Raw genomic sequence first — 14652 nt, 5'->3', positions numbered from 1 at the left:
AGGTATCTACAGAGCCCCCACTTTGACTGAGGCTTGGACAAGGCGAAAGTCAAAGTATATCCATCAGGTCAATCGAAGATTACAACCTGACGACTAGGGCGACGCGAGGCAGCTCAAGGGGTCTGAGCCAAGGACCTATCGTCGGGAACATTTTAGAGTCTGTCGACTATCGGGGAGGGTCGTTTAAAATCCATTAGACTACGTAAGGAGGCTCGCCAGCCATAAGAAGAGACCATACCTGAGACTTCTTCTCTAGATGCTTCTGGGGGGTGCATAGGAGCTAAGGTTAAGCGTAGGAGCTAAGGGTAAGACCTAAAGGATATATAAGGATTTGTGCTAGGGTGTGGGGCCCTAAAAGGAAAGCATCGACGGGAAGGAGGCCTAAAGTAAGTTCAACTTAAGGGATAGCTGAAGGTTGGGTATTGGAACTCTATAGGTTTGGGAACTTCTGGAGAACGACACCTTGTCGAACTCCGCGGGGAAACACGAAATATTGTGGGTAGCAGGACACAGGCGGGAGCTGCTGAGAGAAAACTGCTTGGGTAGTCTTCGAGAAATAATTGCGAGTAGCAGGACACAAGTGGGAACTGCTGAGGGGAAATCTGCAAGGTAGATGTCAATCCTCACGTCTTGAGAGGGACAGTACGTCCGCTTACTCTCGCTGGAGACATGATTAGGAGTTATTCTTCTTGTCATGAGAGGGAAAGTATATCCGCTTACTCTCGCTGAAGACATAATGAATGTGTGTCGAATTCTGTGAAGCAATAAATGATCGTGCGACAATCTTCTGCGGGCTTGGAAATGCGGGCCGGAACGAAAGAAAATCGTCAAACGGACCAAAAGAGTAAAATAGCATCGGGGAAGAGGCGCACCAAAGATGGGCCCACAAATAACGAATTCATAACGAATTTTTGAAAATCCGTATGGAGGGAACACAAGGAAGAGGCGCAGCAAGAGCTGCGTCTCTTGGAAGAGGCGCAGCGCCTGCTGCGTCTATTCCCCAAATCGGTTTTTCTGCGTAAAAACGCGATGAATCAGAGGGATTGTTTCATTTGCTCGAAACACAAATCATACGATTTCTCTCTCAAATCTTCACCATTTCCGCCAAGGTTTGATCCAAAAGCTTGCATTAATCATGACTAATCGAGGTATGTGTCTCATTCTTGCATTAATTATCCATATTCGTCCAATTTTGAGCCGAAAAGTCTAGGGTTTATGATCCATTTGATCGAAATTTTGGGGCTTTTCCCCCAAACGCATTTGCCTTGTCAAATTGACATTAGAAATGGATAGTAGGTAGTATTAGGAACATAACCATGTATTTGCCTCGAATTTTGTCAAGTTTTGAGCCTTTGAGTGAAATTTGAGACGGTTTTACAGCTAAACCGTAAATCGCTTCGAAAATAGCCTTAGGATTGCCCATTTGCGATGAAACTTGATATTTGGGATCCTTGAATGATGGGTAAACTTTATACCATCTCGGAATTTTGGTTTGTGACAGCTTTTTCAGGACACTTTTCAGGGGCATAAACGCCATTATAACGAAATGCTGCCAAAATTTCGACTCGAACCCGGAACTAGGCTTCAAATTAGGCTTGACTTGACCCAAATTACCACATGAGCGATGGGGTTGGTGGGAATATGGCCAAGGATGGCGGGAAAAGAGCGGTTTCAGGGCCTTGAAGGCTCGAAAACCCCTTAACCAAGGCTTGTCGTCACGTGACGCGGCCTAAATTTGCTTTAATGTTGCAGGTGATGAGGCTTTTACTTCTGGGAGAGCTCCCATGGAGATCGACGCTGCTACTATTGAGGAGGCTTTAGAGCAGGCCTTCACCGCTGCGGTGATGGCTGCTGGGGACGAGTTTCACGAGGAGGAGGCCGTCGAGGAGGAGGAGGCCCCGAGACGGGCCAATGTCGGACGAGGAGGTCGTCAGCTGAGAGGAGCTCCTGCGTGGGCTGAGACTTGGGAGAGCAGGCACCTGGTGTGGGCTGTAGAGGGTCACCTGTCCTACAGGATGGTGAAGAGTTTGGTAACTAGGAATTCACTACTCATTACTCATCCTCTTTCATTCATTTGTTCAAATTCTTTTCAAATTCTATTCAAAACTAAAGATAGCTTTGTTTCAAATCACAATAGGAGGTCGGGAACATTAGGTCGTTCTCGGGTTACACGACAGCGATGGAGCACTACGAGCGGCTGTCGGCGGAGGAGAGGGCCATGATCGAGCGTGGAGCGTTCGGTCCCTTAGTGCAGGTCTGGAGGGATATCGCGAAGAGGAAGTTGCGGGCTAACCTTAGCCTGGTCCGCGCTTTCTTGGACCGATTCTGGGATACGACTTCCACGTTCCACATGCCTTTTGGTGAGGTGGGAGTCACTCTGGAGGACTACGGCATGATTTCAGTCCGTCGTGTGGGGCCGAGGAGGTGGAGTGGCGGAGACGCCATGAGGGCGGATTCGGCCGAGGCGAGGAGATTGATCGGCCGGAACTTGTCGCCGAAGGCTGTTACGATCTTGGTTTGATACCCGTTCTTACGTTCGAGACTACTTTACGGGGAAGACCCGGCCGGTGACGATTGACGGGAGGGAGACGGCTCCTCCTCCCCGTCATGCCTAATGCGAGGGCTCGTTTGTGGCTCTGGTGGTTTCTGTCTTTGATTTACCTCGGAGACAAGGGCGAGAGGCTGTCGACGAAGCTTCTTCCCTTCCTTTCTGACCTGAGTTCCCTAGGACGTAGCTGTGACGGATGCTGGCCTGGACGACTGGCAGCATCTGATTCGGAGGGTGAGCCTCTAACTTGTATAACTTTTGTGTAAGAACACATTTGATCGAGTTTGTTCAATTGTTGAGAATTTCTTTTTGAAAATGCAGGTTGCGCCGTCTCGGTTCGTGGCGTTGTGGAGGGTGGCCAACCGGCTGCGAGCTACTGCCGTCGAGGCACTTGTCGGCGGTCGAGGTCGTCAGGTATGAATCTTACGCCTAGTTCATTTTTGATTTTTCTGATTTTGCTTGAAACGATTGACATGAGCCAATTTATTATTTACAGGGTGACCGCGGGCTGGAGCGAGAGTTGACCCAGTCTCGGGAGGAGACAGCTCGCTTGTTGAGGGAGCTCGAGGTTCGGGACGCCGAGATCGCCGTTCTTGTGGCGAGAGTTGCAGAGTTGGAGGGCGCCCAACAGTAGTTTTGTGTAGCTTTTTTTTGTCGTATTTTGCACATTTGTACATTTGGACATTGATTTCGAACATTTTTGGACTTTGCTTGGGGCTCGAGCCCCCAGTTTGTACATTTCCTTCGTTTGGTATATATATGACGGCCTGAGTGCCCTTGCTGCTGGGTTGTGTTGCTTGTATCTGCAGGTTAGTTTCGAACAGGTTTGGTAGATGACGGTTTACGCCGTCATGCTGCCGATATTTACATAGAGAACACGCAAAGCATACATTTTTATATACATATGGCCTTAATTAGCGCGAAATGAGAGACTCAAAAGAACGCGAAAATGCAAAAATTTTGCCGGAAATGACCGGACGGTAGGGAGGGTTACCCCCTAAAAAAAGAAAAAATAGAAATCTATAAGTTAGAAATGTAGAAATGAAATTAAGTAATTGAAATGAATATAGAAATGTTGAGATTCGGTAAATTGCGAATTATTTTCTAAAATAAATGAAATAAATGAGAAATGTAAAATTAAAATGAATGAAAACGAAAATTCTTCCCTAAAATGACGAATTAAAATGAAAATTATTTCCTAAAAAAGAAAATATGCAAGTGTGATAAAATGGCAGAAATGTCGATGTCGCCTCGAAATGCGTGCCCGCGAAATTAGGAAACTTGAAACATGATAATTTTCTCGTATTTACCGAAATAATAACCTGTAGGAATAGGAAATTATTCGTTATGGAATTAGGAAAGATCCAACGCGGAAAATCACAGAAGTGAAGCTGAGGAAGAGGCGCAACATGAGCTGCGTCCTTTTGATGAGGCGCAGCAGGTGCTGCGCCTGTTCCCAAGGTGGTCTGTTCTGACGGAGTTTTGGAAAAAGAAATTAGTATAAATAGAAACGTCGATGGAGCTTTTATTCACACAAATCTTCCGTCTCTTCTTCGTCTAATTACACAAAACTCTTCAACATAAATTTTTCATCATAAATACTTTGGAGATCCGCTTGAAGGAATGGACCAACGAATTTTCAAATATGGAGAAGCATGATATGGGCTCTTATAACTTTGGATCGTTGTTGAGTTTGAAACTCATCAAGGTTGTTAAACCGTTCTTGGATGCTTGCGTTGACTATTGGGACCCGAATTTTCATGTTTTTGCGTTCCCTGGAGGTGATATTTGCCCCTTTCCTGAAGAAATTGCTGCTATTGGTGGGTGGGATCCCGAACACTTGCCCGCCATTCCTTCTACTTCTCAAGGGTACAAGAGCAAGTTTAGAGACCTGCTTGGATTGACTAGACTTGAGGTGGACCGTCTAGTTACCTCAAAAGGTGTGAGAATGTTGGACTTCATAGATCGATTCATCAACAGGGCCGACCCCACCGTTTCTCATGTTGCTAGGCGGAGGGCATTTGGCTTTTGCTTGTTGCATGTGTATGTCTTCCAAGGGCATGTTGATGAAGACTTGAGAGGTGATCCCCGTATTCTGGGCCTTGTTGAGCAGCTGGAGCTGCGCAGGAGCCCAGCTTGCTTATGCTTAGGAGAGATTATTTTGGGTTTGGATAATAGGAAATCCAACCGTGATCTACCGTATTTGGGGAGTCCCGTCATTTTGCAGGTAAAAGACACCTTTTTCTTTTCTTTTTCTTTTTTTTTTCGTTTTTTTTTTCTTTTTTTTTTTGTTTTTTCTTTTTTTTTTGTTTTTTGTTTTTGATGTCAAATACCTGCTTTTGGTAGGTTTGGCTTATGGAACGGCTCAGATTGATCGATCCCCCAGTTCATGCCCTTTCCTATCATGCCCGCTCGATCGCGATGAGGACTAGGTTGTATATGGTGGACTTCACTCGGGTCTGTGATTATTGGAAGAATAAGCTGAAGAGCGATGATGGCCCATTGATCAGGTGGGTCGTACCGTGGTGACACCTCAAGTCCGTCACTGGAGTGTCTTCTTTGGATCCCACTAGGTCCGTGCGCATTCCTGGATTAGAGTTTATGGTGTGCATCTTCCTGGAAAGGCTGATGAGACAAGTTGGGCTGAAACAGACGATTCCGAGGCTTGATACCGTCCCGCAGACTGCTATGGCGCTTACTACAGAGAGCCGAAGAGAGTGGGCCATTAAATGGGCCCAAAGAAACATGTGGTTCTTGAGTTTCTCCGCCAATGCTTTATGGGTGTCGGATTCTTATCTGAGATGGAGAAAGGCTACTACTCCGGAAGAGAGCGAGAAATTGAGGAAGCGCGAGCCCATTGACTACAAGGTGCGCGAGGGAGAGAAAGAGAAAGAGAAGCATCTGACAGAGGGAGAAGAAGAAGCCGGGTTTCAAGTTGTTCATCCTTCGAAGAAACCAAAGACTACTCCTGTCGCGGAAATGGTGATTGGCAAGAATGGAAAAGCTAGGCCTCGAGAAAGACCGTTGGTGATTAGGTCTGAAGTGGCGCAAGAGCGTCCGGCTCGAGGTCGTGACAAGAAATATGACAAGAATGACAAGGGCAAGGGGAAGATGGAGGAATAGCCCGAGTCTCTTTATTATTTGGTTATTATTATTATTGTGGTTGTAATAAAAAGGTGGGGTTTTTAGAATCCTAGCCTATTCTATTTTTTATTATGTAGCGTACTATTATTATTAGAAAATGAATGAAATAAAGAAGGTTAGATGGTTATGAAACCGTTGTGATTTTCTATTTATTATTCTTGTCGAATTTCAAATGCAATGCAAATGTCCTTCTATTTACATTTTTAGATATAATGGGTTGAATCCCGTGAAGGATTGCCTACGTATTCACTTAAAAAGCGAAATCAAACCCTTGCGCGTAGTTCGAGTAAATGTAAAAGAATAATTGTTCTAAGCAAGAGCTTGTAATGAACTTTAGAAAAGAAGCATGAGCTTTTGCTTACTCTGAAGGTGCGAATTTAGTTTATTTGATGATATGAGGATGACAAATTTGTCAAAATGCAAGAGCACAGTGACATTAGCTTATTTCAGCTTCGCCAGGGGCCGTTTGTTTAGTGCCACAAGAGCGACGCGTGGGTTTACGCGAGGCGCGTTTTTTGTTCCTATTCTAGGCATAGTATCGCTTCAGTTGGTCAAGGTTTGTTGGGTTTGAAAACTCATTCCCGTCTAAGTCTGTGATTCTAACCGCACCCCCTGGAAGTATGGATTTGACTAGAAATGGTCCGGCCTAATTAGGTTTGAATTTTCCTCTTGGGTCAACAGGTAAAAGAGCTCTAACCGATTTGGGCACTAAGTCTCCTTCTTTGATGTTTCTTGGCCTAACCCTTTTGTTGAAAGCTCGTTTGATACGTGCTTGATATGTTTGGACATTATGCAAGGCGCGTAGCCTACGTTCATCCAGGAGGATGAGTTCTTCATATCTATCCCTCTTCCAATCGGCTTCCGGGATTTGACTTTCTAGTAAAATACGCAAGGACGGAATTTCTAGCTCGACTGGTTGTACAGCTTCCATGCCGTAGGTCAAATAGAAAGGAGTAGCCCCAGTGGGCGTCCTGACAGACGTACGATACCCCCATAAAGTAAAGGGTATCTTGCTTGGCCAATCTCTATAGTTGTCAATCATTTTCTTGAGAATCGTGACAACATTCTTGTTTGTCGCCTCTACCGCGCCGTTAGTCTGTGGTCTATAGGGCGAAGAGTGGTGATGCTTGATCTTGTATTTGGCTAGCAATTGCTCGGTCTCAGCTTGGAAATGTGATCCATTATCACTAATGATTTCATGTGGGCAACCATATCGACAGATGATGTTGTTTTGTATGAACTTTCCCACATTTTTAGCTGTAAGACCAGTGTAGGAAGCCGCTTCCACCCATTTGGTAAAATAGTCGATTGCTACTAGAATGAAACAGTGACCTCCTGTTCCGGCTGGGGTTATCTTCCCAATTATGTCAATTCCCCATCCAGAAAATGGCCAAGGGGATGTCATTGTATAGAGTAATGAAGGAGGGACATGTTGTACATTCCCGAAGATTTGGCAATTGTGGCAATGTCTTACGTATTTGATGCAATCGGACTCCATTGTGGTCCAATAATATCCCAAATGTGTGATTTTCTTTGCCATCATAGGCCCACTCATGTGAGGACCGCATTCTCCGTCGTGGACTTCTTCCATCACCTTTCGTGCCTGTGAATGATCAAGGCAACGTAGGACTACACCAAGAGGTGTTCTTTTGTATAATTCTCCTTGCATGAGAATGTATTGGGAAGCTAGTAGGCGTATAGCACGTTTTCCCCTCTTGTCCATATCTGGTGGATAGGTACCATTAAGCTTAAAATTCAGGATTGCTTGGAACCAGGGCTCCTGCGCGATCTCTTCGTCATCGGTGATTTGGTGGACATAAGCCGACTCTGACCGTCGTTCGATGCACAAAGGCATTTCCACCATGTGATCTGGCATGTTAATCAAAGATGCAAATTTCGCAAGAGCGTCTGCAAATTGATTTTCTTCCCGAGGTAGGTGTAGGTAGGTTACGTGATCAAAGAATTGAGCGACTTGGTCTATTCTAGCCTGATAAGGTGCGAGGCTTTCGCTTCGGATTTTCCAAGATCCTGTAACTTGGTTGATGATTAGTGATGAATCCCCATGTACTCGGAGGTTTTTAATGCCTAAGCTTACTGCCGCTTGTAGTCCAATGAGACAAGCTTCGTATTCTGCAGCATTGTTTGTCACCTCGAAGTCGAGTTTGACAGCAATTGGTGTATGCTCGCCTTCAGGAGAAATGAGCAACACTCCTATTCCGAATCCTCTTAAGTTCGATGCTCCATCAAAGTACAGGTCCCAGGAGTCTACATCAGTTTGGAGTATATCCTCGTCTGGAAATGACCAAGTATCTATTGTTTGTGCGTCATTGATAGGATTTTCTGCGAAGAACTCGGCGATGACGCGACCTTTTATAGCTTTCAGTGGTACGTACTTAAGGTCGAATTCTTGAGAGCATCAGGGTCCATCTTGCTAGGCGTCCGTTGAGGACGGGTTTCTCGAAGAGGTATTTGACTGGATCCATTTTGGAGTATATTTTGATGGAGTAGCTAAGCATGTAATGGCGTAGCTTCTTCGTTGCCCACACAAGAGCGAGGCATGTCTTTTCGAGTTGTGAGTATTTGCACTCGTACTCCAAGAACTTCTTATTAAGATAGTAGATAGCTCTTTCTTCACTTCCTACGGTTTGAGCCAGCATGGCACCCATGGCTGTTTCGGTTACTGTGAGATATAAACCAAGAGGTTGATCTCGTTGTGGTGGCATGAGCACTGGTGGTTTAGCCAATATCTCTTTGATTCGGTCGAATGCCTTTTGACAATCATCATCCCACATGGTGTGGTCTGTTTTCTTGAGTTTCTTGAAGATAGGCTCGCAAATCATTGTAAGTTTCGATATGAATCGACTTATATACTGCACCTTTGCCAGGAATCCTCTGACTTCTTTTTCTGTGTTTGGGGTTGTGGCATTTCGATCAGAGCTTTGATCTTGGAAGGATCTATTTCTATACCTCGTTGGCTAACGACGTATCCCAGGAGTTTGCCAGATGTTACCCCGAATGTGAATTTCTGAGGATTGAGTCTCATGTTGTACTTTCGTAGCCTTGTGAAGAACTTGCGAAGGTTCGCGATATGTCCTTCTCTTTCCTTGGATTTGACAATCATGTCATCTACGTATACCTCAACTTCTTTGTGCATCATGTCATGTAGGAGTGTAGTTGCGGTGCGTTGATATGTAGCTCCGGCGTTGATCAATCCAAACGGCATTACCGTATAGCAATAGGTTCCCCATTGGGTGACGAATGCGGTCTTATGCATATCTTCCATGGCCATCTTGATTTGGTTGTAACCCGCATACCCATCCATGAAGGATAGTAACGCGTGGTCTGCAGTATTGTCCACTAATATGTCGATGTGAGGTAGACGGAAGTCATCTTTTGGACTTGCTTTGTTTAAGTCCTTAAAGTCAACACAAACACGGATTCTCCCATCCTTCTTGGGTACGGGTACTATGTTAGCTACCCAGTCAGAATACTCGGAAACTTTGATGAACCCGGCTTTGAATTGCTTGTCAACTTCTTCCTTAATCTTTAGAGCCCATTCTGTTCTCATTCGTCGAAGCTTCATTTCTGAGTTTGAAAACCGGCTTAATCGGAATCCTATGTTCAAAGAATATCCCTGTCGAATCCTGGCATGTCTTTGTAGGACCAAGCGAAAACGTCTTTGAATTCATTTAGAAGGTCTATGAAATCGGCCCTTTCGGTAGAGCTCAAGGTAGTCCCTATCCTAAGTTCTTGGGGTTCTAGTTCGGTTCCTACATTGATGGGTTCGGTGTCCTCTATTACTGGTCCCCCTTCCCCTTCCTGTAGTATTTCTTTGGCTACGTAGGGAGGTATTTCGATCGAGTCTGGGTCTTGGTCATCCTCAGTATCATGTAAACAGAATTGCACTCAAGATAACACAAAGAGTAAGCAGAACCTGATTTATTCATATTAAAATTTGAGTAGAGTTGAAATAGAGAAGCCAACCGATCCATGGTCGAGTGGCGGCAAAGGGACGATGGTTGGGGCATTTCCCGAACTACCGTGACTACTCGAGGCTAAGCTAGGAGAAACAAAGGGAGTGGGGATGACGACGGAGTAGACTCTCTAATGACTTCTCTAGACTCAGACTCGACTCAGACTCCGACTCGAACTCATCGTCTTCCGGTTCTCCTTTGAACATCTCTCCTTCTCCGGTGGTGAGCTTGAAGAGTCTTCCTTGATTGTTGGTCCACTTGATTGATTTTCTCCATCCTTTTTCTTTGTCTTGCGTTGGTTTCCGTGATTAACGCGGTGGGGTTGAAGCGATCGTCTTGAAGTATCATGGTAATGATCTCATCCTGCGCGGCCCTAACGAATCGATCTTCTCCAAACAATAGGCTAACAGCTTGTTCGTCTAAGCAAGGTGCTTGACGGGTTTTGATGGTAGGAACCGTTTCTGGAGGGATAAAGTAGCAATCGTGAAAGATCTCGATTCCGGCTAGCTTCCTCTCGAGATAATGCCAAGGCTCAGGAAATCCGTGAAAGAGTTCTAGACTTCCTTCTTGAACAAAGTACCCATTTAAAGTAGGGAGATAGGGTCGCATTTGGATTCCTACGTGCTTACGGTTTTGGACTTGGGCAAGCATTTCGAGAACCTCCTCTTTCGTGGGTTTGTACCCTAGTCCAAGTGGTATCCTCGTTGAGTTGCCTTCCTTGTATGGTGCGAAGGTATTCTTCCGAATAGGGTTCAAAGGCATTCCAGGGAAGTATCCCTGGGATTTGAGTATGTGGTTGACCACCAAGTTGGAGTAGGGATTATAGTATAAGGGTGCCAATTCGCTTTCTATGACGCTTACACTTTGGAAGCCCCCAAGTTCGTATACGGGATCCGCAAGGACTCGATTGTTCGACTGTTTTTCGATTATTGCCTTGATGGGTGACGAAGTGATCGTCACTACTTTGCCATTTAGTGGGTTCTTGATCTTTTGATGAAGGGTGGATGTTACCGCTTTGGAAGCGTGAATCCAAGGCCTTCCCAGAAGTATGTTGAATAAAGCCTCAATGTCCACTATTTGGAAGTTAACCTTTCGTTCGATTGGTCCTGTGGCTATGGTTAAGTTAGCAAGTCCTACTACCTTTAAGTCGTGTACCGTCATACGCACGCACACCTTGATTGGTAGGGGTCCAATCCAACTCTTTCATGCCTAGCTTGTATGCCGTTTTGAGGGGTATGACGTTGATCTGGAGCCATCATCCACCAAGGTCATTGGCACATTCTTCTTTAGACAAATGACAGTGATGTATAAAGCAAGGTTGTGACTAGCGCCAAAAGGTGGCAAATCTTCGTCCGAGAAAGTAATAAGATTACTTAGCTTTGGTGATTCTTGGAAGACCAAGTTGACTACATCTTCAGGAGTGGAGTTATGTGCTACATTTAGTTTGGCCAAAGCTTGCAGTAAAGCTTGGCGATGTGGGAATGAGCTTGCTACTAATTGCCGGATGAAAGATCGACCTTTGTTTTTACGTAATTGCTTGAGCAAATGATCAGTGGAGTCATCTTCGTTGTCATTTGGTATGATGACGTTGGTTGGAGTGCTTTGATATGGACGACCCGAACGAGTTAGGTGGTCCACATCTTGGTCTTCACCATTTTGGACTATTTCTTTGACTAGGGAGTTTTCAATGAGATACTCGTCCTCGTCATCGTCGGCCCAAACTCCATTGATTGCAGCTAGTTCCCTCATTCTCATGATGTCGTCTTCTAGTCGTATGATTTGGTCGACTAGTTTATCAACTACGGTGACTATTTCTTGCATAGTAGCATTTTGAGAGAACATTAGTGGCACGTGTTCTTCGGGTGTTGCGTTGGGATTGCGTAAAGTCGTTACCACGTTTTCTAATTCCGAAACTTGCCTATCTACACTCTTTGCCCATGTGATGAAGTCGGAAATGGTAGGGGAGATGGTGGAGTAGAACCCTTCATTCTCGATTGCATGAATTTCATTTTCGATTGGAGAAATGAGGTGTGAGCAATCTAAGGTAGATTCATCACTTGTGATCACTAGAACTCCAAGAGGATTCTGAGTGTTGTTGGGTTTACCTCCCGGCGGTATTGGTAGTCGACCATCTTCAATCATGTCTTGAAGCACGTTTTTCAACTTGTAGCATTATTCTGTGTCGTGTCCCTTGCCCCTATGGTATTCACAGTACGAATTCTCGTCCCAGAATTTGGACTTCCTTTCGGGTTCGGGAGTAGGTCCAATGGGTTGGAGTTTACCTTGCTTCATTAGCCTTTTTAGGGCGTTGGAGTAAGTGTCCCCAAGGTTTGTGAATTTCCTTGGTGGGGTAGTTTTCTTGGATGGCTCGAGAAGGTTAACTTCATCGGTCTTGCTAGTGGAGCCGTATGAACGACTTGTGGAACCTTGGTATCCTCGGCCTACCGTTTTGGACAAGAGTCCTTTACGGATGTCATCTTCAATCCTTGTCCCTAGTACGGTTAAGTCCTTGAAAGTCTTGATGTTTTGGTATCTCAAATGATTGGCATAGATGGGTTTGAGATTATCCACAAACATCTCCACAAGAGTAGCCTCATCCGGGCGTTCAACTAGTTGAGTGCTAGTCTTCCTCCACCTACTTAGGAAGTCGGTGAATCCTTCTTTGCCATTTTGGGTAAGAACCTCTAGAGTGCGCATGTTAACTTGGATCTCGGCATTATCCGCATATTGTTTAGAGAACTCGATTGCGGCATCTTCCCAAGTAGCGACCTTCTTGTGATCTAAAGAGTAGAACCATTGCCTCGGGATGGTATCAAGAGATGAAGGAAAGATCCTTAAGAACATCTCAGGTTTGATGCCCTTGATAGACATGTAATCCTTGAAGGCACGGATGTGGTTCAAAGGGTTCTCGTGTCCCTTGAACTTAGGGATATCCGTCATACTAAAGTTAGTTGGCAATTTGGAATTGACGGCCTCATACTTGCGATTGTTCTCCCTATAAATGTCATCACCCTTAAGGTACATCAATTGCTCCTCCAAGTATTGGAGTCTTTTCTCAGCTACAGTCATCCCCGTGAGAGGACTTTCATCCTTGGATTCGTTGTCAGAGTCACGTAGTACTTCACTTTCATGAGGAGGCAACCTTCCCTCTACGGCGTAGATACGGCCCTCGATGAGCTCAAGGCGGTCATAGGTTTGTTCTTGGGTAGCTTGCATTTGGGCTACGCGGCTAGGATTCGATCATTACCATCTTGAAGTTGGTGGAGGTTTGTTTCATCACTTGATCCGGGCATCTTGAAAACTGGATAAGAGATCGGCGACGAATCAAAACACGATCGACCATTCTAACACACTTGCTAAAAGAAAGAAATGTTTTGACTCGTGAAGTGGGTGTGTGCCACTTGTGTTGAGTGAGCTTTGAAGAAAGACAAGGTTTTTGAAAATGTGTGTCCTAGTCAACTGTAGTGTAGTTGTAGGAGTGGACTCGAAGTGAGGTTTTGAAATGGGCTTGTGGCCCGAATTTTGACACGACAAACGGACAGAGTTTTGACCGGATTTTGCGCTAATTAAAAGCCTATTTCGAAATTTTTTGTTTGAAAAAAAAAAGGGTTTTGATTTTTGAAAAAAAATCGTCATGGTTTCGTTTAGAAATGGTGATCACGTAAGGTATACACATTTATACAAGCATTATAACGGGATGCTGAGTGCATTTTAAAGGGTTTTGGTTTAAAGGGTGGGTTGCCATACCGAACCATCAAACCCGAAGTCAGTGGAGAGGCTCGTACCAAACAAGAGTAAGGCCGATTCCTAGTCCATTTCCTCAAGTAGTGAAGGCCCTTGATACAAACAAGAGTAAGCATCATGGTATGGATGACGTCAATCGCTATCCATCCTTAGGCCCAAATAGGAATTAGGACCGTTTAGACGGGACGATTGGTCGAATGGGTTGGGTTGGGCCTAGGAAGGCCGAATAAAACGATCTAGGAAGACCGAGTTATGAAAACCGACAATTGTCTTGTACAAATTATTCCCTAACCTTGTTCAAGTTTCACCCTTGCTACACGTAAGTGTATTATCCCCAGCGGAGTCGCCAAATTGTGTACAGCGGGCCGCCCACGGGGGCGCTTGGGAGGAAAAGAGAAACAAGCGTTTGCATTTTTGTATGGAGTCGCCACCAATTTTTATGGGAAATTGGAACCGTTCGAATACCTCATGTCATGTCAAGACATAAAGTAGAGACATGAACACTAAGCAATCGTTACCCTTAGCATTCTATGTCTAGAATGACTCTCGTGGATGCCAATGAACACGGGTGTTCACGGATATCTGGAGTAAGGGGTGAGGGTACGTATTAGGAAGCTCTTTTGATCGAACACCTAATCTCGCCCGCCTCGATAGCGGCCTCTACTAATGATTAGGGAAGTTATTCATACTTGATATATCGTCGGCTATATGCATGCAATGCAACATCCAAGTTTTAATCCTAGCATGTGAGAATTAATACTAAATCGGTGGACAGTTAATTAGCATACAATTGGGTCGAAGTAGGAATTTAATGCTCATTTACATGTGAAAACATACAAACGGTAAAAGAAATACAATAATTATAAGTTACAATGATGAAAATTACATTAATTACAACGGGACAGGCGATTTATGTCGAAAATACCTTTAAAACGGATAATTTGAGAAAACGAATAAAGGAACAAAAGAAATAAATAAACGAACAGGAATTAGCGTGATATTACGGCTAATAGTTAGTTAATATGTAAACTAATTACACTAGGTCAAGGCAGAAACGGAGTTCAGGGACAGAACTCAACCAGAACAAAGCGTGCAATGCAGAAGCCGTGTCCCTTGGAATAAGCGCGTGACGACCGCGCGTCTGTTCCTTGGCTCGATTCTTAAGTGTGAAGCGCAATTGCAAGCCGTTAATGTTAATTGGTGAATTTAATGATCGATTGATGATATTTACTCGGATGAAAG

The sequence above is a fragment of the Silene latifolia genome, chromosome X, assembly GCF_048544455.1.
Source record: "Silene latifolia isolate original U9 population chromosome X, ASM4854445v1, whole genome shotgun sequence".
In the NCBI taxonomy this organism is placed as follows: Eukaryota; Viridiplantae; Streptophyta; class Magnoliopsida; order Caryophyllales; family Caryophyllaceae; genus Silene; species Silene latifolia.
The sequence above is the reverse complement of the archived record's forward strand: the minus strand, read 5'-3'. Positions refer to the sequence as shown.